Source organism: Littorina saxatilis, linkage group LG7 (assembly GCF_037325665.1).
Source record: "Littorina saxatilis isolate snail1 linkage group LG7, US_GU_Lsax_2.0, whole genome shotgun sequence".
Taxonomy (NCBI): Eukaryota; Metazoa; Mollusca; class Gastropoda; order Littorinimorpha; family Littorinidae; genus Littorina; species Littorina saxatilis.
Genome location: NC_090251.1, coordinates 22,197,392 through 22,221,499, shown reverse-complemented (window position 1 = coordinate 22,221,499; position 24,108 = coordinate 22,197,392). Strand labels below are relative to the sequence as shown.

At 39.4% G+C, this 24,108-nt stretch overlaps 1 protein-coding gene and 1 long non-coding RNA gene across 5 annotated transcripts in view; one reads left to right on the top strand and one right to left on the bottom strand.

Annotated features, from left to right (window-relative positions):
• The window catches only part of LOC138970929 (myosin light chain kinase, smooth muscle-like), a 181,263-nt gene that overhangs the window by 119,465 nt on the left and 37,690 nt on the right, over positions 1 to 24,108 (top strand). The gene's annotated exons all lie outside the window — the stretch shown is intronic.
• LOC138970927 (uncharacterized) lies at positions 657 to 17,027 on the bottom strand. 3 transcript variants are annotated; one of them, XR_011457116.1, is made up of 8 exons: positions 16,929 to 17,027; positions 15,902 to 16,017; positions 13,763 to 13,863; positions 10,445 to 10,547; positions 5,976 to 6,099; positions 5,064 to 5,175; positions 3,842 to 3,955; positions 657 to 3,312 (listed from the first exon to the last, which is right to left on the bottom strand). It is a non-coding gene; the product is annotated as an uncharacterized lncRNA (long non-coding RNA). The 3 variants fall into 3 exon arrangements; XR_011457117.1 differs by having other exon boundaries at positions 13,738 to 13,863; positions 15,902 to 16,053; positions 16,929 to 17,026; XR_011457115.1 differs by having other exon boundaries at positions 15,902 to 16,053; positions 16,929 to 17,025.

The following is a 24,108-nucleotide window of genomic DNA, read 5'->3' as shown; positions in this document are numbered from 1 at the left end:
ACTATAGTACAAGTACTATGGTACATTGAATTGTACTATGGTAAACTACAGTTTACTATAGTACAAGTACTATAGTATACTATAGTACAAATAGTACTATAGTATAGTACATTACTGTGTACTATAGTACTTTGTGGTAAATGTACTATAGTATACTATAGTAAACTGTAGTACAATTAAATGTACTATAGGATTTTGCACGCTTTTGTACCACACTGTACTATAGTTTACTATAGTAAACTATAGTTTACTACAGTACATGTACCACAGTTTACTGCAGTTTACTATAGTAAACTGCAGTACAGCGTGGTATTTTCGTAGCAGTACAATTGTACTATAGTACTTTTACTATAGTTTACTACAGTACAGCGTGGTATTTTCGCCGCGGTACATTTGTACTATAGTACTTTTACTATAGTTTACTATAGTACAGCGTGGTATTTTCGTAGCTGTAAAATTTGTACTATAGTACTTTTACTATAGTTTACTATAGTATACTGCAGTACTTTCTTGTAAAAGTACCATAACCTTCCAAATTTAACGGGACGTAATTGTGACCCTAATTTTTGCTGAATCAATTGTTTTGTGTGAATTGAATGTGTGCGTGCATGATCAGGCCAGTGGCTGCAGTCACTCTGTCACATTTGGCAAGAAAGTAAAGGTTCATCACATGTTTATTTTAATTTTTCGGCCGAGCATTAATAATCAAAATTATGTAACAACATTTCTAAATATCCACTCACATGTAAAAGACACAATTTGTCAATTAAATAATAATTTTAAAAAAGGTGTCTATCTTGCACAGTGAGTTACGTACCAAGCTGTTGATTTTTGGTAAATGTCCCAAAGCAGAGACAGTTTTAATTCAATTTTGTTATAACCCTGTTAACCAGAACAAGTAACAATAAAATGCACAAAAGAGATTTAATTATTATAGCACTCTTCTTTGTGGGAATTCATCTTTAGCACAACACATATTTTATCAAAATTATCTCCCCTTCAGCCAAGTTAATTTCTATGATTAGCTTTGAAAGTGACCATGCCTACATGATAACATCAGTACATGAAAAAAACCTGTAACCTGCATCTGGACGTGACAAGAACCTAACTCTGAACAATCAAGTGAGACAATAATTGTCACTATTATTGACCTTGAAATTGATTAATGCAATATATCAAGCTGACTTGATGTCATCCAACCCTGTATGTGTGTGACTTTACATAGAAAAAGTTATTTAGTTACAAAGATCTTGCTTCAAACACATTGAAAATAATACTATTTCTCTGTTATTATTTTTTTTTTAAAGAACTCAACCCCTCTGTGAACTTAAAAGTTTATGAGGGTCAACTTGACATGGGTCACATCTAGAGGTCATCCAACTTCAATAGCCTGTGAAGTATCAAAGATCTAGCTTTAAAAACATTTCAGAACAAGAAGAGCAAACGCTCGATCGAGTCACTTTCGCAGTTCTGAATATTATATGAGGCATCAGATGGACAGGAAGAAATTGCTATTCACAACACAATGAGTCACGTTCACATAAAATTTGAGCCCGGTCACTTTTATAGTTTCCGAGAAAAGCCCAACGTTAAGTTGTGTGTTGCCGAACAGAAAAGGCTAGTTATCTCCCTTGTTTTTCTGATAACGTTCGTAAAAGGCTACAGATGTAAATACTTTGATGTAAAGAATAATCCTACAAAGTTTCAATCACATCCGATGAACTTTGTCAAAGATATAAAATGTCTAATTTTTCCTTTGACGCTGACCTGTGACCTTGAAAAAGGTCAAAGGTCAACGAAACCATCGTTAAAGTGTAGAGGTCATTGGAGGTCACGACTAAACAAAATATGAGCCCGATCGCTTTGATAGTTTCCGAGAAAAGTCCAACGTTAAGGTGGTGTCTACGGCCGGCCGGCCGGACGGCCGGCCGGACAGACTAACACTGACCGATTACATAGAGTCACTTTTTCTCAAGTGACTCAAAAATATGAACACATGCTTTTGCAACACATCCTCGATATTTGTCAAAAATGTGGTTTTGAAAAAATGCCACATGTGGTCATGTTTGAAATTGATCAAACCATAGCAGTGTGTTAACTTTGTAAATTCTACCTTGAAAACCATCCAAGCAAACAACAATGTTCAATTCTGTCTACCCATTGTAAGTCAGCCTGATTAGTCACCAGGGCCGGAATGTATGTGTCCAGGTCTATCTTAACCCGGGATAAAAGCTTAGCTCGGTCTATCTATCCCCAGGATATCATCGATACTTTAGCGCAATGCATGAGTCGAGACTACAGAAAAGATAACTAACCCAAGCATTCCCCTCAATCTATTTTTGGCATGGGGATTTCCGAATCTCTGCGCATGATAGAATGTCAAGGTTGTTCTAAATTCAGGAATCCGCGTTCGAAAGGTGACGTCGCTCTGTTCTAAATGATCAATGTAGACGTTGACGTCATGAAAAGCGTGACGAAATGTTTTTTTGAACTGGGTTCCGGTCTTGTTCTCGTGCCATTGTTTTCTTCGCGTTGTTGTTTTCTTGTGCAAATTCACATTAGGTAAGGCAAAATGCGGTCCAACAAGGACATTTGTTCTAGGATTCAAGTGAAGTAAGTTGGAGGGAAAGGGAGGGGCTGGGTGGATCGCCATTTCGACTTGAAGTTCAAATTCGTTTTTAACACCGGCAGTGGTCACACAAATCAGCGCGGCAAAACCGAAAAGTTTTTAACAGTTCATATACATCAAACAGGTTATTCCTGTGTGTGAAAACACGGTTTCTTAGCACTTGAAGTGCGACCGCCGCCATGTTGTTTTTGAACTAACCCCGGGATAAGAGACTTATCAGTTCTCTATCCTCGACACATACATTCTGGCCCAGGTGAGTCAAAACTCACTGAATGTTCAATGGAGAGTATTCAGCATGCAACCAGAAAGTATATAGTGTGGCTTATGTCCCTTTTTTCCAAACAGGGTTACAATCATATATGGCAATAATCAAATGCAATGTTCTCTGTCCTCCACATCTGTTTGATTTGTGATTGGTGTCCAGATTATTTGCTACAGGCATCTGATTAAGTTTATAGTAGCTGATGTCCGGTTCCCTTAGCCAGTGACATATGCTTTCCTGTTCTGTAACTTGTATTCATGTTCGCCGATGGCACCCGCTGAACAGTTCTGGTTGTTCTCTAATGGTATCTGCTTTGACGTCTGTAAGTGGTATCAAGGTCCTTCAGCATGCACATATCTGCCGGGAAGTCAACAGGAGGCTCTCTTGCATATGACACCCACACCGGAGCATGGAATGGAACCTGCAATGACAGCAGTATGACTATGAGAAAGCATGCTAACTGAAGCAAATAGGGCCATACTTTAACACTTTCTACCCCACCTATGTTGACCAAGTTATCTTTAGCCGAGACCAGCTGTGCTGCAGCAGGTCACTCAGAATTGTGGTAACTGTGTAGGAACTGTGCTGGAATGCAGGCGTTAGATCGACATTACAGGAAGTGACTGTGTGTACAAATATATCTGTACCAGGTCAGATTGAGCCATATGAGTGGGTACGGATATATCCGTACCTGGGAGACAATGAGTTAAGAGAATGATAATGAAAGCTAACTTAAAAGTGTTGTGGCTTTCAGTGCATATCTAACTTATAAAACTAAGGGCTCCGAAACAGCTGCACCGACTGAGACGGTGGTGGTGGTGGGCGTTTGAAACGTGCTGGTGCGTGTGTTTGTGCTTGCATGTGTGCAGGCGTGAATGTGTTTATCAGTATATCTGTGTGTGTGTGTGACAATTTATTAATACAATAAATGTATATACATCTATACACACCCAAGAAGATAAGGTGCTCAGCAGGTCTGCACTCATGTACGTTGATCCATTATGTCGGAAACAGGCAGAACTGGATCCTCCACCCGACAGTCACTGCTGCAGTGCTGCTCTCAGCTATAAGCAAGAGAAAGCAGCTTGAGTGTTTCATCGCATATAATTCAAGTGTTTGCATACTCCATAGCACCCCCCGCGGGTTAGGGGGAGTCCCATATTGGTTGGGACGAGAAACAATTTACCCGATGCTTGCCAGCATGTTGTAAGAGGCGACTAACGGTTCTGTTTCTCCTTTTACCCTTGTTAAGTGTTTCTTGTAAAGAATATAGTCCATGTTTGTAAAGATTTTAGTCAAGCAATTTTTAAGAAATGTTAAGTCCTTTGTACTGGAAACTTGCAATCTCCCAGTAAGGTCATATATTGTACTACGTTGCAAGCCCCTGGAGCAATTTTTTGATTAGTGCTTTTGTGAACAAGAAACAATTAACAAGTGGCTCTATCCCATCTCCCCCCTTTCCCCTATCCCATCTCCCCCCTTTCCCCGTCGCGATATAACCTTGAATGGTTGAAAACGACGTTAAACACCAAATAAAGAAAGAAAGAATACTCCATAGCGATTAGCTGAAACTAAGTTTTCTATTTAGCTAAAACTATTAGAGGAATACCAAAGGGGTGGCATATATGTCATCCAAAATGTAAGGCAATTTAAAGTGTGATTGACGGACAGAAGCGTTTCAATGATACAAATAGAGAACACTACATGGCCTACTGTGTGTTACCAGGTTTACAAAAGTAAAAGTGAATATTTCAACATTTGAAAAGCAATAAGTGTAAATCTGGTGCCACACAGCAAGCCATGTAGTATTCTGTTTTCATCCTATGTACCGGAGAGATAACCCATGTAATAACTAAACCATACACCCACATGTGGGAATATCATTGAGGTCATGTCAATTTAGCTAGTCTGGCAGGGACCTCATATTCCACTGCTCATGATTACAAAGTCACAGATGCTAAGTCATTCTTGCAACACTTTTGGGCTTGCCATGAGAATGAAGTTTGTCTCGGAGATTTTGCATAAGCAGAGGAAAATGACATCCCTGTCAGGCATGTTGTTTAAACCAACCTCATTTACATGATAGACACGCCTGTGAAGAGATGGTTCATTTATCACATGGGTGGTATCTCTCAGGTAGGCAGAACAATATATCTAATTGCACCAATTTACCTCAAGTACTCAGCAGGTCTGCACACATGTTGATCCATTAGGTCAAAAAACCACCAGAACTCGATATGTTGCCCAAAAGTCACAGATACCGTGGAACCCCCAACTAAGGATCCTGAAAAAATAATTAAAAATGAAGAGCCAACACTTGTACAAATGATCTGTCTTTGTACATACAAGCACATGCACAAATAAATCTGCTTGCACTATGCTGGCTTATAATAGGCATGTGTAATAAAAATGATTTTGGGGGAGCTTCTCGATTCAACGGGAACTTTTGTTGTTGTCAAAAGCAATTTATGCCTCACACATTCTCTCACTCTAAGACTGAACTATGCATTCAAAATAACAAAGGCTAGTTTGTGAAAAGACACTGATTTAAAACGAAAATTTAAAATCAATTATTATATAATCTGTTCTGGGGCTTTTTTCCAGGTCTTCACAAATTTCACAAACGATAACGGACACATTTTTCAATCCAATGAATCTTTGCAGCACTGTTGGCCGGACAGAAATGACAGTATGTTGACAAAGCCGTGATAAAACCATAGCCAGTCCTACCTTTTGGCGCAAAGAAGTATGAATGGTCTCTGTGTACTCTACAGTCTCTGAATGTGGCCCTATGTAAAGCACTTGCATGCTTTTCGCTAAGGCGATTCTTGACAGATTCTTCTGGATTTTAGCTTACTGATTTGCCGTAAATGTGTCTAAATTTATGCCAAAATGCAAACAAATCAGCAAAGAGGCATAAGCGAAAGAAAGCAGTTTGAGCTTCATGGCTTAAACTTAAACCAGAGTTAGTATTGCGTTCTAGTTTAAACAATCCTTGGAGGGTATAGGAACTGCATGTGTCATACAAACTTTCAGGCGATCAAAGTGGGCCTTTTAATAATATAGATACAAATATGTACACACCCAGGAAGCTCAGGCGATCAGCAGAATCTGCATACATGTTGATCATCCATGAGGTCAGAAAATGAGCTGAAGTTGATCCTTCACCCAACAGTCACTGCTACAGTGTAGCCAACCATTTAGAACTCTGAAAAATATTTAAAGTAAATCTATTAAAAAGAAGAGCAAATATTTGTACAAAATATCTGCTATTGCATAATAATGAGGTTGTTCTTTGCTACTGGTGACAAGTGGGGGTCATGCTGCTCACACAAACATGCACATATTTCAATACAGTCCAGGGGAGAAACTGGTCACAAAGCACCCAGTACATAAAAGAGAGATAGTAAAATCACCACAATCAAAGAAAATACTACGATCATTCAATACATGCGAGTTGTTCTTCAGTACTACTGACAGAAAGGGGGAAAAGTGGTCAAAATTCAAATCTTTAGTTTTGTTTTTGAAATATAGCTTTTCAGAAAGCAGAAATACTGCAGAAGCAGAAGTATCTGATGTACATAAGAAAAAATCACTGGTTCACATGGTTCTTAAATAATCTAACTTTTAAAGCTGGTTCTTGTGTGTCTGTGTGTATGTTTGTATGATGACGATAGGACCCGAAACGGCTGCACGGACTGAGACAGGAATTGCAGAGAATGTTCTTTGCCACTCGAGTCGTGTCATAAGGTAGATCTACTTTTGGAATAGTAAATTTGAAAGGATTCTTTAAAAAAACAGCGGAAAACATTATATACCCTGTGAGCTATCGAGGATCCTCCCCGTCTGGGCTGTCGAAACATGGTCTTGTTAAAAGACGTTTTCAAATGGTTAACGGGGAGATACACTCGAAGCACATGTAGCGAAGTTATGTTGCCAAATCATGACAGATCAACATTTCACTACACGGATCGATGCACACAGTCGAAATAGATGTGACTTTCAGACGACCGAAGACTACTTACTAGCAGACGACAAGATCTAAATATTTAGATCAGTGAGAGCAATCCGTTGAAGAACAGTTACTTCGCTTATTCGTCTTCAGTTAAGCTTATTTCCCCTGCCATAAGTTTCCTTGCAGATCTGCAGTCGCGTAGTGAAATGAACTAGTGTCATCGGAAGATTCTTCTCAGTCAATGATCAAAGCACAGTAAGTTCTATGCTGACAAAAGTCACTTTTGGAAAACACGACCATTGACTTCATTTATGAGCCCAAAGGTAACAATATCGACAAGAATGTACGCATTTGACATTAAATGAAACATTCATAGACAGTTTCCAACTCACCAGATATGCCAAAGAGCCTTCATTCGTGAAAAACAATGATTTTAATCCGACAGGTACATGTATCGGAAACAATCTCTTGGTAACCAGCTGCGTTTCTCCTTCGGAAGCGACGTGACGGCGCCACATTTGTTTGTTTATGGCTGTTTATCGCGAAACAACACAGTTGAAAATTGTGTGTAAAATATCATAAATGTGTGGCGTGTAATCTCCGAATCAGTTCATTATCCGCGTTTCGATGGTAATTCAGTTAGCGTGGAGTTACTTTGAATCGAAGGCGAAGGTAACCTGCGTTGCATGTGGGACCGCGTGAGCAAATTTAATTGCAATATTTTATACAGGAAGTAAATTTCAATGATTCTGGTTCAGTCTTGTAGATCTGTTATGCAGTGTTTTGGAAGTGTATCTGCTTTTCTACTATGAAGCACATTTGGAGTGAAACGCTGATCGAAGTGGGGTACCCTATGTGGGACATCAGCCGTATGCAGATTACGCCTCAGAACACTCTCACATTTCACAAAGACAACAATAATTTGCAACATTTCTAGGACTGCATCCGTTTTATAAGATACTATTTAAACAAAAACAGCACAAACACGACTATTATCAACAACACAGAACGGGAGGTAAGTCTTCAAAGACGCACCAAGTGTGCGTTCCCGTTTTTGGACGCCATTTTTGCTAGCATTTTCACAGTAAATCTTAATATTTCCATATTTATTGAATGAATTTGGTATTTTCTTGATTGTGCCGATTCTCCTATCTCTCTGTCATGTACTGGGTGCTTTGTGACCAGTTTCTCCCCTAGAATGTATTGAAAAATGCGTCCGTGTGAGCTGACCCCCACTTGTGACCAGTAGCAAAGAACAACTCATATGGTAATATTAAAATTTATTGTGAAAATGGTAGCAAATGTGGCGACCCAAAATGGAAAAGAACACTAGGAGTGTCTTTGCCGACTTACCTCACGTTTTATGTTGTTAATAACAATCGTATCTATGTTCTTATTGTTTAAATATTATCTAATAAAACAGAAATGTTGCCATTTATTAGTGTCTTTGTGAAATGCGAGTGTGTTTCAAGGCATAACCTGCATAGGACTGATGTCACACTTTGAGTACCTAACTTTGATCAGCGTAACGCTCCAAATGAGCTTCAAAGTAGAAAAGCATATACACGACCAAAACACTGCATTCAAAATCTATAAGACTGAGCCAGAATCAATTAAATTTACTTCCCGTATAAAATATTGCTATCAAATTTGTTCATGCCGTCACACATGATGCGCAGGCTACCTCAACTCACACTGAATTACCCTGGGAACGCACTGATTCGGAGATTACACGCCACACATTGATGATATTTTATACACAAAGTTGAACTGTGTTGTTACGCGATAAACAAACAAATGCGCGCTGTCACGTCGCCATGGAGGGAGATGTGCAGGTTACCAAGAGATTGTTTCTGATACCCGTCTGATTACAATCATCATTTTGCACAAGTGAAGGCTCTTTGGCAGCTCTGGTGAGTTGGAAACTGTCTATAAATGTTTCATTTAATGTCAAAAGCATTCATTCTTGTCGATATCTTTGCCTTTTGTCACATAAATGAAGTCAATCATCATGTTGTCCCAAAAAGACTTCTGTCGGCATAAAATGTATGGTGCTTCATTGGCCGAAAAGACTGGACAAATCTTCCACTGCAGGGATGTCGTTAGGCGTCGGACATCGGACATAGACCGATTTAGAGGCTCAAATGTCCGATTCACATAGCCGCATGGCGGTCAGATGTCCTACGGTTTTGAACTAAGCGCTGGCATTGTCCGATAAGAAATCAATTCCTTCGGACAGCGCGATATTCGTTAATGTTCCTTTCAAGATACACATTTTCAAAAAGCGACCAAAGCGACCAAGCACTCTCGCATACAGGTGCACTGAAGTTGTGCAGTGCGGATCTTGCGTTTGGGTGACACCCGTCTGCAGCACATTAAAGTTAGGAGTATGGGAGACAACTCCAACTGACTAAGTCTTGCTTCTGCTTTTGCTTTCAGTTCGAGACATTTTGACGAAGCGCACTGAGTTATGCCACCAAAAAAAATCTAAAGCCTGCCAAAGTTCAACAAAAGCTGAACACATTTGACTATTCAACGGCATCCTGTGCTACATTAGGGTCAAAAACAGGGGGAAACACGGCGAGTGTCATTCTTGAAAATGAAAAAATCCTGACGTCCTATTGAAATTTCTGAAAGCGGTCAAATGTCCTATTGATGCTGAATATATATCTAGGACATTTGTCCTTTTGGTATGAATTTGTAGCAACATCCCTGCACTGACACTAGTTGCTTTCACTACATGAATTACAAACCACAGATCTGCAAGAAAACTTAAGTTGGTGTCACACGGGCGATTCAATCGTGAGATTTATTCCCGCGATCCAATCAGGAGCTGATCGCAGATCAAATCGTAGGCCAAATGTAGTTCAAACTTGTTGAAGATCGACTGTCCTTCCCTTTCTTTAAACACTCTCGTAAATCACAAAACATCTGCTGAACCTGTTACATGATAATTGTTATACTGACGGGCGCTGTGGCGTGGTGGTAAGATGTCGGCCTCTTAATCGGAAGGTCGAGGGTTCGAATCCAGGTCGCGGCCGCCTGGTGGGTTAAGTGTGGAGATTTTTCCGATCTCCCAGGTAAACTTATGTGCAGACCTGCTAGTGGCTTATCCCCCTTCGTGTGTACACGCAAGCACAAGACCAAGTGCGCACGGAAAAGATCCTGTAATCCATGTCAGAGTTCGGTGGGTTATAGAAACACGAAAATATCCAGCATGCTTCCTCCGAAAGCGGCGTATGACTGCCTTAATGGCGGGGTAAAAACGGTCATACACGTAAAATTCCACTCGTGCAAAAAACACGAGTGTACATGGGAGTTTCAGCCCACGAACGCAGAAGAAGTTATACTGCATCCTACAATTGTACGTATGTGCTGCTGTAATTGAACCAGGCTCCTTTCTGTGCACAATTGGTTTTTGTTACACCTGTGTCAGAATGCAAAATTATCTCATATTTTTTTTAAACATTTTACACATAAAAAGAGCAGCCAGGTCGTTGAGGTTGGTATATTTCCTGGAAGGATTATCCTTTCCCGTGTAAAATATTATATTGGTCTCTCAAGTGATTTACAAGAGAGTGAAAACTGAAATACTCACACATGTTCACTGTCAAACAGAAGAGTGCAAATTGTTCCATGACATTTGCTTTACACCCTTGGAAGTCTCCCAATCATTCCTACTTGTTTTGCAGTTTCACAACCTGCAAAATAACAATCAAACTAAGGTAATGATCTTCTTCCTCCTCCTCAGTCTCTTTCTACAATAGAATAAAGATTAAAAATCTAAACTAAAAGAGTGTTTTAAAGTAGTAATTATATCAAATATAACTGTTAATCAAAACTGCACACAGTTAGAAATCTGTACGTATACAACAAACTTAACAAAAACGATTTCCTAAAGAAAAACTGCCAAAACACCTTTGAGAAAGAACAGTTCCAACAGCCAGGCTGCATATCTGCATACACAGCAGCAACAACAAACAACAACAGCTGCGAACGGTTACGTTGTCGAAGCAATGCTAATGCAGCAGAACAAATCAAATCAAAGAGTAAATCATACAACTGAACTTCGCTTGGACCAACGTACAGGGAGGGGGGGGTTTGCGGTGTGTTTAGCGGGCTGCGCATGCAAACTGACACAAGATCAAGATGATCATGTGCCTGTGGAAAACACAAACGCAGACCAGCAACAACTAAATAAAGCGTACTGCACAAAAGACATCAACTTGATCAAGATATATATACATACTGCAATGACTCGGTGCTCTCTTGTAACCAGTAAAGCCATTATTATGAAAGAAGAAAAACTGCTCAATAGGAACTTCGCTCGAATGTCGCCATTACGAATCGCAACGAACGCTTCTTTTCTTGACAGACTTGTCAGCTGCTAAGTCACATGACACATTTTCGATCACATGTCTTCTGCTATGATTACATTAGGGTCGCTTGGTTCAGCTTGATGCAAAAAAATGAAACAAGTCGCGTAAGGCGAAAATGCAATATTTAGTCAAGTAGCTGTCGAACTCACAGAATGAAACTGAACGCAATGCAACGCAGCAAGACCGTATACTCGTAGTCCACCGCTCACGGCATAGGCAGTGAAATTGACAAGAAGAGCGGGGTAGTAGTTGCGCTAAGAAGGATAGCACGCTTTTCTGTACCTCTCTTTGTTTTAACTTTCTGAGCGTGTTTTTAATCCAAACATATCATATCTATATGTTTTTGGAATCAGGAACCGACAAGGAATAAGATGAAAGTGTTTTTAAATTGATTTGGACAATTTAATTTTGATAATAATTTTTATATATTTAATTTTCAGAGCTTGTTTTTAATCCGAATATAACATATTTATATGTTTTTGGAATCAGCAAATGATGGAGAATAAGATAAACGTAAATTTGGATCGTTTTATAAAAAAAATTTTTTTTTTACAATTTTCAGATTTTTAATGACCAAAGTCATTAATTAATTTTTAAGCCACCAAGCTGAAATGCAATACCGAAGTCCGGACTTCGTCGAAGATTACTTGACCAAAATTTCAACCAATTTGGTTGAAAAATGAGGGCGTGACAGTGCCGCCTCAACTTTCACGAAAAGCCGGATATGACGTCATCAAAGACATTTATCAAAAAAATGAAAAAAACGTTCGGGGATTTCATACCCAGGAACTCTCATGTCAAATTTCATAAAGATCGGTCCAGTAGTTTAGTCTGAATCGCTCTACACACACCCACGCACACACACACGCACATACACCACGACCCTCGTTTCGATTCCCCCTCGATGTTAAAATATTTAGTCAAAACTTGACTAAATATAACAACTTTTATTGGTACACGGCGAGTAGGTGGTGTGCTTTCTGCTAGCTACTGAAGCCGCGCGCGAGGCAATGGGGCGTTACTCTACTCTGACCTTTTATCGGCCACGCACGGTCCGATCAGTACATCCTCACTGTTATCCCCCACCCCCCCCCCCCCCCCCCCTCCCCTTCATTTTTCTCCCTATGAATTTTGTGTGTGTGAAAACATGTAACAGACAGTCCCAGGATTCGTATGTTTAAAGTGAGATGATATGGCTATTGGTAAGCAAGTAAAACTGACCATGCATACAGCCTTTATCAAATTATTTTGTTACCTTTTTTCCCCCTCCAAACTATACTTTTATTTCAAATATAAAATTTTCGTTCTTTTTAGATCGGGCCAGGAACTCCACACGCAAATTTCGTATACTTTCGCCGGATCAGTTTTGAAAGTTCCCAAATGTAAAATATGCAACTATGATGCTAGTGACATACGATATGAAAGACAAAACAAATCCTTAGCAGAAAAAAACAATGCTTCAGCGGATGATGACATTATTCAAAGTTGCTGCAGAAAAACAATTTTCTTCTGCAGCGGCATTTGTTTTTCTGCAGAATAACCGAATAATGTCATAATCCGCTAAGGATACAAAACGATAGGGAGAGAAACACAAAGAAAAAGAAGAACAAGTCGCGTAAGGCGAAAATACAATATTTAGTCAAGTAGCTGTCGAACTCACAGAATGAAACTGAACGCAATGCAACGCAGCAAGACCGTATACTCGTGGTCCACCGCTCACGGCATAGGCAGTGAAATTGACAAGAAGAGCGCGCGAGCGGGGTAGTGGTTACGCTATGCTGCATAGCACGCTTTCCTGTACCTCTCTTCGTTTTAACTTTCTGAGCGTGTTTTTAATCCAAACATATCATATCTATATATTTTTGGAATCAGGAACCGACAAGGAATAAGATGAAAGTGTTTTTAAATTGATTTCGAAAAAAAAATTTTGATAATAATTTTTATATATTTAATTTTCAGAGCTTGTTTTTAATCCGAATATAACATATTTATATGTTTTTGGAATCAGCAAATGATGGAGAATAAGATAAACGTAAATTTGGATCGTTTTATAAATTTTTAATTTTTTTTACAATTTTCAGATTTTTAATGACCAAAGTCATTAATTAATTTTTAAGCCACCAAGCTGAAATGCAATACCGAACCCCGGGCTTCGTCGAAGATTACTTGACCAAAATTTCAACCAATTTGGTTGAAAAATGAGGGCGTGACAGTGCCGCCTCAACTTTCACGAAAAGCCGGATATGACGTCATCAAAGACATTTATCAAAAAAATGAAAAAAACGTTCGGGGATTTCATACCCAGGAACTCTCATGTCAAATTTCATAAAGATCGGTCCAGTAGTTTAGTCTGAATCGCTCTACACACACACACACACACACACAGACACACAGACACACAGACACACACACGCACATACACCACGACCCTCGTTTCGATTCCCCCTCGATGTTAAAATATTTAGTCAAAACTTGACTAAATATAAAAAAGGGGGAGTGTATCAATTGAAACCTTTCTGAGAAAACAACCACCCAACCATTATTGAACTATGATGTTCTTCGTGCAGCAGGGCATAAAGCCATCACAAGTCCATCGTCAGTCCTCATCGAGGTGCCGGCTGTGGGGTGTGTGTAGAATCTGCGCAGAAATTAAACAGGCAACCTGAACAGCTGTCAAGCCATTATATTGTGATACACACACACACACACACACACACACACACACAGTAACTGTACACAGCATTGTGAAATGATTTAGAAGAGAGAGAGAGAGAGAGAGAGAGAGAGAGAGAGAGAGAGAGAGAGAGAGAGAGAGAGAGAGAGAGAGAGAGAGAGAGAGAGAGAGAGAGAGAGAGAGAGCACGCCAATGCAATCGTATGTAAGCATCATTTGGTGGTCGAAGCAATGTCGCGGTACACTGTGAACCTGTCGGTTACAGGATTTGAACCCCCCATGAACCCATGCACCAAAAGATAACACAAAAGGAAATATGACCGTTTTCTTTCTTTTTCTCCTTGTTAATTTCTTAGTGACACTGTTTTATGTATTAGGAAAAGCAACTGAGTACGGGGCACCATGTGTTTAGGCCAAAAAAAAAAATAGGTGTGGTTACGGTAACCTAGCCAAAAAAAATAGGGTAGGAAGGTAGGCAATCACTTTTTTTTTTGTTTAAACTTTTTTTTCTAATGTGTACAAATTAAACCTACTTGACGGGGAAATAAGTGTGCGACACGGGCGCTTTCGCTTTCATTGCGTTTTCTGGATTCGTTGTTTTTTTCTTTTTTTTTCTTTTTTTGACAAATGTAATAAAAAGTTATAGGGTCGGCCCCTAAAAATAGGGTAGGTCGGGTTACCGTAACCACACCTATTTTTTTTTTAGGCCTTATTAATTCTATATTGTGCATTCTATGCATGTAATGTGTTCTATGCATAGAGAATGCATTCTATACGCATAAAATAGCTTTCTTTGTGCATAGATCTAGAATGCATTATCTGCCCACAGAAAGCATTCTTTGCATAGAATGCTTTCTATGTGCATAGAATGTATTCTTTAGTATTATGCATTTTGTATGTGAACCAACAATTCATTTGTATAACATAAATGTTTATTCTCTACGTCGAATTGAATTATATAACAGGGAATGACATTCTTTACATTGAAAGAATTCTATGTTATAGAACAAAATTCCCTGTTATAAAATTCATTTCTATGTTACAGAATTGATTAGTTTGTGATAATACTGATATATCAGTTATCACAGAATTTGATTCTTTGTGTACACAATAATATGAAATGTTCACAATGTATTCCATGTGTACATTATTCTTTGTGCAAAATGCATTCTATGTGCCGCGCCGCAATTCATTCTGTGATCACCATAGAATGCATTTTACAGATATAATTTAATTCTATTGCAATAGAATTAAATTCAACTACTTTTTTTTTTAAACAAAGAATCAAATTCAAATATATGAAATCTTACTCTGTAACAAAGATTCAAATCCTGTAAGTATAGAATTGAATCCAATGTATAGAACTACATTCTATAGCATTTATAGAATAATATTTCATGTTATACAAATAAATTCTTTGTTCAGATACAAATTTACGATTGACACAGAATGCATTCTATGCACACAATGCATTCTATGCGCATATAATGTTTCTAAGAACATAGAATGCCTTCTATGCATATAATGCTCAATATGCAATTAATGGACATATGGCGCCCCCATTTCACAAAGAAACGGAAAAAATGATTTTTATAGCTACTGTAGTTGATATTCATGAACTTGACGTAGTAGCTTTCACTCCAACGTGCTCTGTGGTATTCTGTTGGGAAGCTGCAAAGACCAAATGCAATCAGAAATCGTCTACTGATAGCGCAGCAGTAGAATCTACTGAAAGTGTAGCAGTAGAAGATGAAACTGTGAAGAGAAAATGATGTCGGTAGATCTATACACAATGACTCCCATCGTCCGTTTCCCCGTTCATCAACTCTCTCAGGGACATAGACAGGCACAAACACATAGTATACTAGGGACACACACACACGCCGCACACACACACACACGCACGCGCGCATACTTCATACACTTATCATTAAGTGGAGACCCCGAAGTAGTTAACATACATGTGTACAATCTATGATCACATAAACTTACATAGAACTTACCAGCTAGGGTTGAGAAATTATTCTGCCAACTTCAATTGAATGGTTCTGCGTCCACTGTGATTCACTTCTTATCTGTTGACTGGACGTAGATCTAACTCTGGGCGAGAACCGGGTGGCTGAACAGAGGTGAACACGGAGTAAACAGGGAGTGACTGCAAGCGAGATAATAAACTAAGAGTAATACCTAATATACTGGACTCGCAACGAAATATATAAACAAATGACAATGGACAACGTTTCGACCTAAAGGTCTTCAACAGGTAAAAAAAATGAAAACAACAATACATTTATAACAAAACGACTTATCAGAGAAGATGGCGATGCTTCACAGCGCATCGCCATCTTCTCTGATAAGTCGTTTTGTTATTTGTATTGTTGTTTTCATTTTTTTAACCTGTTGAAGACCTTTAGGTCGAAACGTTGTCCATTGTCATTTGTTTATATATTTCGTTGCGAGTCCAGTATATTAGGTATTACTCTTAGAGGTGAACACTTCAAAGTAAAACCAAAGCTGTAAATCAGTCAACAGTGTGTTCAAACAAAACCAAACTGCACATCTTGCTTACCACTCTGGGAAGATCGAGATTCGACCACATGATACATGTACACTTTGTGATTTCCTGATTTCATCCTCAACCGTTTGTTGTGACCTCCCGTTTGTTCACAGATCTAAATGCAAGGAATGGCATTTTCGGCTAGAGAAAAATAAAGATGTTGATACAATCTAATCAACCCGTACTCCTCTGACTGTGTTTTAAATACAACTCTTCAATCATAATTTTGCTATCCATTTTGTCGGACTTTCTAGCAGCAATTCAAACAGAAAATAATGAATGCATGTTGCATTAACTAAAAATATCACAAGAAAAAATGGAGTAGATCTAACGTAACTATGAACAAAAATGACAAGACGTTTCTCTACAACATCAGTGCCCACAAATGTTTGATCCCAGGTAGCACTCACATTAGGAAATGGGCTTTTGTTATAACATGGACACAAAAATTATATATATACTGTCTCACTTACCTTGCAAGTGTGAACAAACAAACATGAGTTGAACAGCGCGCTCTCAGACTTTAAAAAACAAAATGGCTGACAGTAACTCACAGTTGTCTGTTTACCGCATTTTACTGTGTGAGCAGAAATGAAGTGCTTGACATTCATTCTTGGAAAAGTTTCCAAAAGGACTAAAAAATGAAATTGAATAAATCATAAATAGAAAAACAGTATTATTCTGCAGATGTATTCATGTTACATGCACGTTTGCAAAATGAATAGTGCATGTCCTTCGCGCAATGATACGTAGTACTTTTTGAATAAAGTACCGGCAGTCTCCTGAAAGTACTACAGTAAGCGTAGTACTTTTACTTCAGCTGTGGTACTTGTACTTCACCAGGGTACTCTCGGTACTATAGTACAAAGTACAAAGTACTCTAGTGTACCACACAGTACTATAGTACATGGTACATTTACTTCACAGTACTATAGTACAAAGTACTTTGTACTATAGTACAATATGGTACATACTATAGTACATGGTACATTTACTGCAGTTTACTATAGTACAGGGTACATTTACTATAGTTTACTATAGTTTACTATAGTACATCGTGTGGTACTTTTTCAGCTGGGATAGCTGGGTCGAGAGTACAGAGAGTTGAGATGGGCGGCAATTAAAAAACGAAAACAAAACTCTTTTTTTCTTTGAGGTTGATTTCGTAGGTTGATTAGTAATAGTAGTAGTAATAGTAGTAGTAGTAGTAATAGAAGTAGTAATAGTAGTAGTAATAGTAGTAGTAATAGTAGTAGTAGTAGTAGTAGTAATAGTAGTAGTAATAGTAGTAGTAATAGTAGTAGTAATAGTAGTAGTAAAAGTAGTAGTAGTGGACCACTTTTTGTTTCATGCTGATAACTAGCTTGTTTTCTTGCGAAGAAGTTTCATTTTGTGTTTGGTAGTCCTTCTCTCTTAGGTTAATCGTTACGACTAATTAGAGTGAAATAGCTTTGATAGACATTCAGCAAAAATTAAATACAGAAAAAATCACATGGTCCATATTAGGAGCCTGGGCGCCTAATATGGACCAGTCAAGCGGCCTTCACGAATCACTGTAAAAAGCCCCCTATACTTCAAAATAACATGATACAACTTAGTGTACAAGTCAGACTAATTAAAATATGCTTTAGATTTATCTGTTTCGGGTCGATGAGAGCATTATTTGAAGCACACCAGGAAACTAAAGAAGCTTATCAAAAACAGAGTGAAAATAAGTGAATTTATCAACTTCCACGAAAAGAAGATTTTTTGTTATATTTTTTTTAAATCTCCAGGGCTAGTTATAGGTTATTTCCAGTAAGCTTCATAATGAATTAATGAAAATAGCCTTTAGCTTTTATTTTCTTCGATTTGTTGAAGGGGACTCGCACATACTTTGAGATTTTGCTTTTATTTTTTATTTGCAGGAGAAACTCGGGGTCAACACTGCTAAAATGTAACAAATACCGTCTTAGCTGTCATATATAGCAATTTTTGTGTGATAAAAGCTTTGGCTGTGGACAGAAACGAGTCCGTTTTAGGCGGCAAATTTAGAGTGAACGCTGCCAAAAATGAAAAAAGAGAAAAAAAACCTAACGGTTTTGAGGTTTGTGTTTCTGCAACTGTTTTGACATGTGCAAGTTATCCAGAGAGGGTGAATACAGCGAATGAAATTGTTTTGAGCGCTCTAGCGCCGTTAGTTTGTCAGAACAGGAGGTGGTCCATATTAGGAGCCGGTCCATATTAGGAGCCTTTCCCCTAATAGTAGTAGTAGTACATGTAGTAGTTTAATGCGTTGTGACCTTGGTTCACAGTCTTGTGGTTCTTCTTTTCCTCTTCTTTTATAATGAAAGGGGATTGTCTTCGTTACAACATCTGCAGCAGTTATAAAGTTGTCATTATCAGAAATCCAAAAACAAATAGGCTGCTAACGTCCCAACATTCACATTTTGAATAAACAAAAAATAAGAATTGTAAGTTATTGGAAAGATTCATTTGTAACCAAACAAAACATAACATTTACAGGTACGTCGACCCAATGGTATTTAAAGCGGACAGACAGACAGACAAACACGTGTTGCACAGATGAACTAAGCTTAGAAAGCGTTGCTGTCCTCAGTCGAATTTGCAAAGAAAGCTTAAAGCCGCATGCTCAATATTAGGCAATTTAGGTAGACACCTGTATTTTTCGAGCTACGAACTTCGTAAAAATAAAATTCTCTAACTTTTCTCTGTCGACGAAGTGACTGCACAGCGGTGTTGACACTAGTTTAAGTCTAAAGGACACTTTACACTGTTGACACAGAGGCAATGGGATGAATCTAAATGCGTTTCTCGCTTTGCCTTTAAGTCGAAACGCGGATTCACACGGTGATGTCGGCTTAAGTTGTTGTCGGCGCAACGACGTATTGGAATGTCATTCTGTCAGCACTTTACTTTTCTTTTCCCTTTAGTTTTAATTCTCGTTACGGTGTGCTTTGACAACTTCGTTAACTTTGGTCAGAATGCTCTGTCTGTTGCAACGGCGTATTGTTCTTGTTGTATGTTTGTTTGCTAGCTTGTTGGGCTGGCTTGTTTGTTGGTTGCTTGGTTGCAGTCGCCATATAGTGTTTCTGTCTGTGCTCATTATTCAGCGCAGCGAGTATAAATGATATCTAACGCGACATGTTCACACTCTTGCAAATCAGATTCTCGGGAAAGGTAATTTTAACTGTTGAATTACGAATACGAATACGAATACGAATACTTTATTATCTCATACAGAGAAATTTCAGTGTGGTGCACATTAAAAGACAAAACAAATAATAAGACAACAGATAAAAATACCATACGAAGCATACTACACTCGCGCACGCATATGTACACTAACAGGAATAGTAACATGATTCCAAATAGGTAAATTGCCGTCAGCTTTAGCTAAAAGTTTACCGCTAAAAACTATCATTATCACAGGACTAGATATGTCATTGAACAATATTTATCACAGGACTAGTCATTCGAGGGTTATCACACTCAGCATAAGGGTGCACATCAAAGAATATAAAAAATATTCATCACAGAAATCAGTGCATATGTTCACCGGCACACATACTAGTTTTAATTAACTTAGGTATTTAAAAAGCCAATTGACTTTGGAATAAAACTGTTCTTAGTTCTGAGCGTGCGGAATCTGGGAGTGCGGAGGCGACGTCCTGAGGGCAGGACCTCAAAGTGGTGAGCGAGCACATGACTACTATCCTAAGTCGTATTCTTTTTCGCAGATGTTCTTTTCTCAAGCTGATGAACGATGAATGAATTAGATTCCTTGGAAAGATAAGTTTACCTGTTGAATGTTTTTTCTTCGTAGCGTATTCATTCGTATTCAATGTCACAGGTCTTTTTTTCTAGTAAAGTGAAACAAATATTGACAGTGGTTGTCGATAGGTGGGTTTTTTCCTACCCTTCCCTTTAGGGATGACAAATGGGTCACGAGAAAGACATTGTTTGTGATACCCCGGTATTAGATTGGCATCCTAGAAATATAACCACCGCGGGAAATAAAACGCTTAAAGTGTTACACAGCCCCCTTTCACAAATCCCAGAGGGTACATTTAATATACCTTCTCGCTTTGAGGTCTTCAATGTTGATCTAAAAATAAAACCACCTACGGTTAGCCACTTGAAAGATATACTTCATGCATCAGGTATTTCAATACGATCTTGCACTCAAAAAGATAGTAGACTGGTTCCCACCCATGGATATGCATGGTACAGGGCCCCTTTTAAATGATGTCATATGATTGTGTGTATTTATAGCAACACGTCTCCCCTGTCGTTTCATTGCCGACACAGCTTCGGCGTGACCGTAAGTTATGGGTGTGGAGGAACAGTTTTTTAATATTCAATTGTCACATGTTCCACTTCGTCGCGTACATTTTGACATCAGAATGTAGTAGGCGTGGGGGTAGTCTGAATTTCATAAGAAGACTTTCGTACGACGCGAACGTGTAGACTATGTTTTGCTAGATGCATCACGAACGACATTCGTGTCAGTGGAAAGACATCATTTGAAACATGCTAATAACGAAGCCCACACAATCATGCAACAGTGCAGTTCAAGGAAGTGCACATTTTATATCTTTACTGATGACAAAAGTTCTTTTCAACACAAGACACATGATAATTTCGTGACATGTAGGAGCGTAGTCTTGTGAGTTCTCACGCGGATGCATGAGACATCAATTTGTCATTTGTCTTTTGACGGTCACGCAAAAACATGAAGGAGGATATAAGGAACCTTAACGACAAATTAGGACTGTTCAAGTGTAGGATCTCCGCGTAATTGACTGTTTAACCAAAACGCCTCAAACATCAAACAGAGTTTGCAGGAGCCTTAATTATCACCCTTTCCTGTTTTGCCACAGTACAAGTCAACTTGACATTGACTTACAAAAAAAACTTTCTGTTTTACAGAAGTGCATTGTCAGTCATAGAAGTGCGGGGATTCTTCTTCGCTCAGACCCCCCCCCCCCCCTCTCTCTCTCTCTCTCTCTCTCTCTCTCTCTCTCTCTCTCTCTCTCTCTCTCTCTCTCTCTCTCTCTCTCCTCCCGTCATCCGCTCTCCTCCCGTCATCCGCTCCGCCTCACCTATTAAATGTAGAAGGTTTCAGCTCGCCGATGTGGAAGAAATCAAAAGTAAATTGTCGCGCAACAACTTCTGGGCCAATCGGTCAAAGTCTATCACATAGTTGGTCAGTCAGGCAGTCGGTCAGTGACGTATAGGTAGAGTGGTCATTGGTCTTTCAGCAAGACAACAAGTGATTCTTGTTTCTGACCAATTGTTCACTGTGTTTTGGTAACAGACCTACTTGTTGCCCTTCAGTCTTTTGACTCAACTTTGGCAATACTGATAGTGACATTCACGTCTAGCCAACATGAGTCTTAGAAAAACAGAGTTGGCTTCAAGAATTGACAGACTTTCTTTAATCATCCATTATTTACTTATTTGATTAATTCATGCATTCTTATGTCAAAACGTAAGTACTCTCACATTTTGACGTAAAGGAATTCGGCCAAGATTAGTTGCTTGCATCTCTGTCCTAACTCTTTGCAGCCAATTTCTCTGTTCATAAGGACTTGCGTGTCATATTTAACATGCCAGCGTTGCTATGTTTGCCAACAAACGTGCAGCGGACGTAATCATGATAAACGTAGGCTTATATCACAACTTTGCAAAACAATGAATCGTTTTGATGAGATGTCAAACCGCCCCGGCATAATGGTGTGCTAGTAGCACAGATACGACAACAATCATCAGACCTCATCGCAGTCCCTAGTTCCGTACGTCACACTAACCCTATATAATTATAAACAGAAGGTAGCTTTGATCGTGCAGATACGCCATGCCTACTTGTGTCCGATTTAGCCGTCACTGACCCACTGTCCTAGTGTCTTAATTACGTCCGTCCTTCCTGTCAGTGATACGCCGAGGAATAACATGTTTGGGTATTGATGAGGTGCTTTAACTCCAAACGGGACAGTGGACCTTCAGTGTGAACGTCAGGCGCTCAGACAGTTACAATTCTGATCAAATAAGTCAATCAAAAAGTCAGAGTCAGGTCTGTATCTTTAAAAAAAGAAAAAGAAAAAAAAAGGGGGTGGGGGTCCTGGGTTCCGGAAGCCCCCCACCCCCTCCTTGCCCAGCAAATTTACATTTTTTTCTGAAGGAGATACCCAATATACCGCTTTCGAATGATCACTTTCAACAGCATCTGGGGCACGTTTGACCAGCCCCTGTATCCCTGCCTCGTTTTGGAAGCCTCTCCCGTTCATACACTATGTTCCACCCTCAGGTTCACTCCGAAAAAAAAAATGTCGGCCTTCCATATTTTGTTTGTTTGTTTGTTTGTTTGTTTGTTTAACGCCCAGCCGACCACGAAGGGCCATATCAGGGCGGTGCTGCTTTGACATATAACGTGCGCCACACACAAGACAGAAGTCGCAGCACAGGCTTCATGTCTCACCCAGTCACATTATTCTGACACCGGACCAACCAGTCCTAGCACTAACCCCACAATGCCAGACGCCAATCGGAGCAGCCACTAGATTGCCAATTTTAAAGTCTTAGGTATGACCCCGGCCGGGGTTCGAACCCACGACCTCCCGATCACGGGGCGGACGCCTTACCACTAGGCCAACCGTGCCGGTGGCCTTCCATATAGACATATAGCTAAATGTAGATCCTGGGTCTTCTCCTGTTTGAACACGGAAATGTATATACGCAGCAGGCGCTTGAAATGGCTATAGCTAGCTTACTGTCTTTGTTTGAAAGTCCGTATTCCTTTGAGTTCCAGCGAACCCTTCTGACTAAAAACAATGACTCGTTGTTGGTGGAGCTTTGCACAAGTCTGAATCTTTGTTCCGATTGTTCTGATTTTTGCATGACTAGCTTACTCGCAATCAAATACAGAACGTACTTTGGACGTAATTTGTCAGCAACAACTGCAGTTAATTTCATACAGTGACATCAGCGGAATCTCTTGACCATGTGACGGAATATTGTAAGCCTGTGGTTTTGATACCAGTCACCTCTTTATTGTCAAGCGTAATGTAAAACGTTTTTATTCGGCCTGTTTTCTCCGGCTGCAAAGCTTTTGACATGCTATCTACGTGTAACAGGTTGTATTCCTGGCATGTTCGAAACAAGAGCGCGGTGTATCTTCATGCACAAGCTTTTATTTCTTGGTGTTTGCCTGTGTTCGTTGGTATGCAAAGGTGGCTGTGCCTGCCTTCCTGCCTGCCTGCCTGTCTGATTGACTCTTTGTTCGTGTGTTAGTTTGTGTGTGTGTGTGTGTGTTCCTTCCAGTAATAAGCCACCCCCATTCATCCTTGAGGTCAATTGAGGTCTAATTCATGCACGCGCCTCGCGTACCAAGTTGACCAGCAATGAGAACACAGTGATCCCAACCATTCCAAGAGTTGCCAGGGCCACCAGATCGAGTTCTGGAATCCCCACAGGTACCGCAGACCACAGAATGTTGGGCTGCTGGATAGAGTCGTCCAGTGCAGTTCATCAGGCTATCCAATGAGGTTGTGGCCATGCGAATCTCTGATAAACATCTGTTCTTAATCCGGGCAAAATTAAACATACGCCTTGTGATTGTAGGTAGATGAGCTATGTTGTTAGCGTTCGATA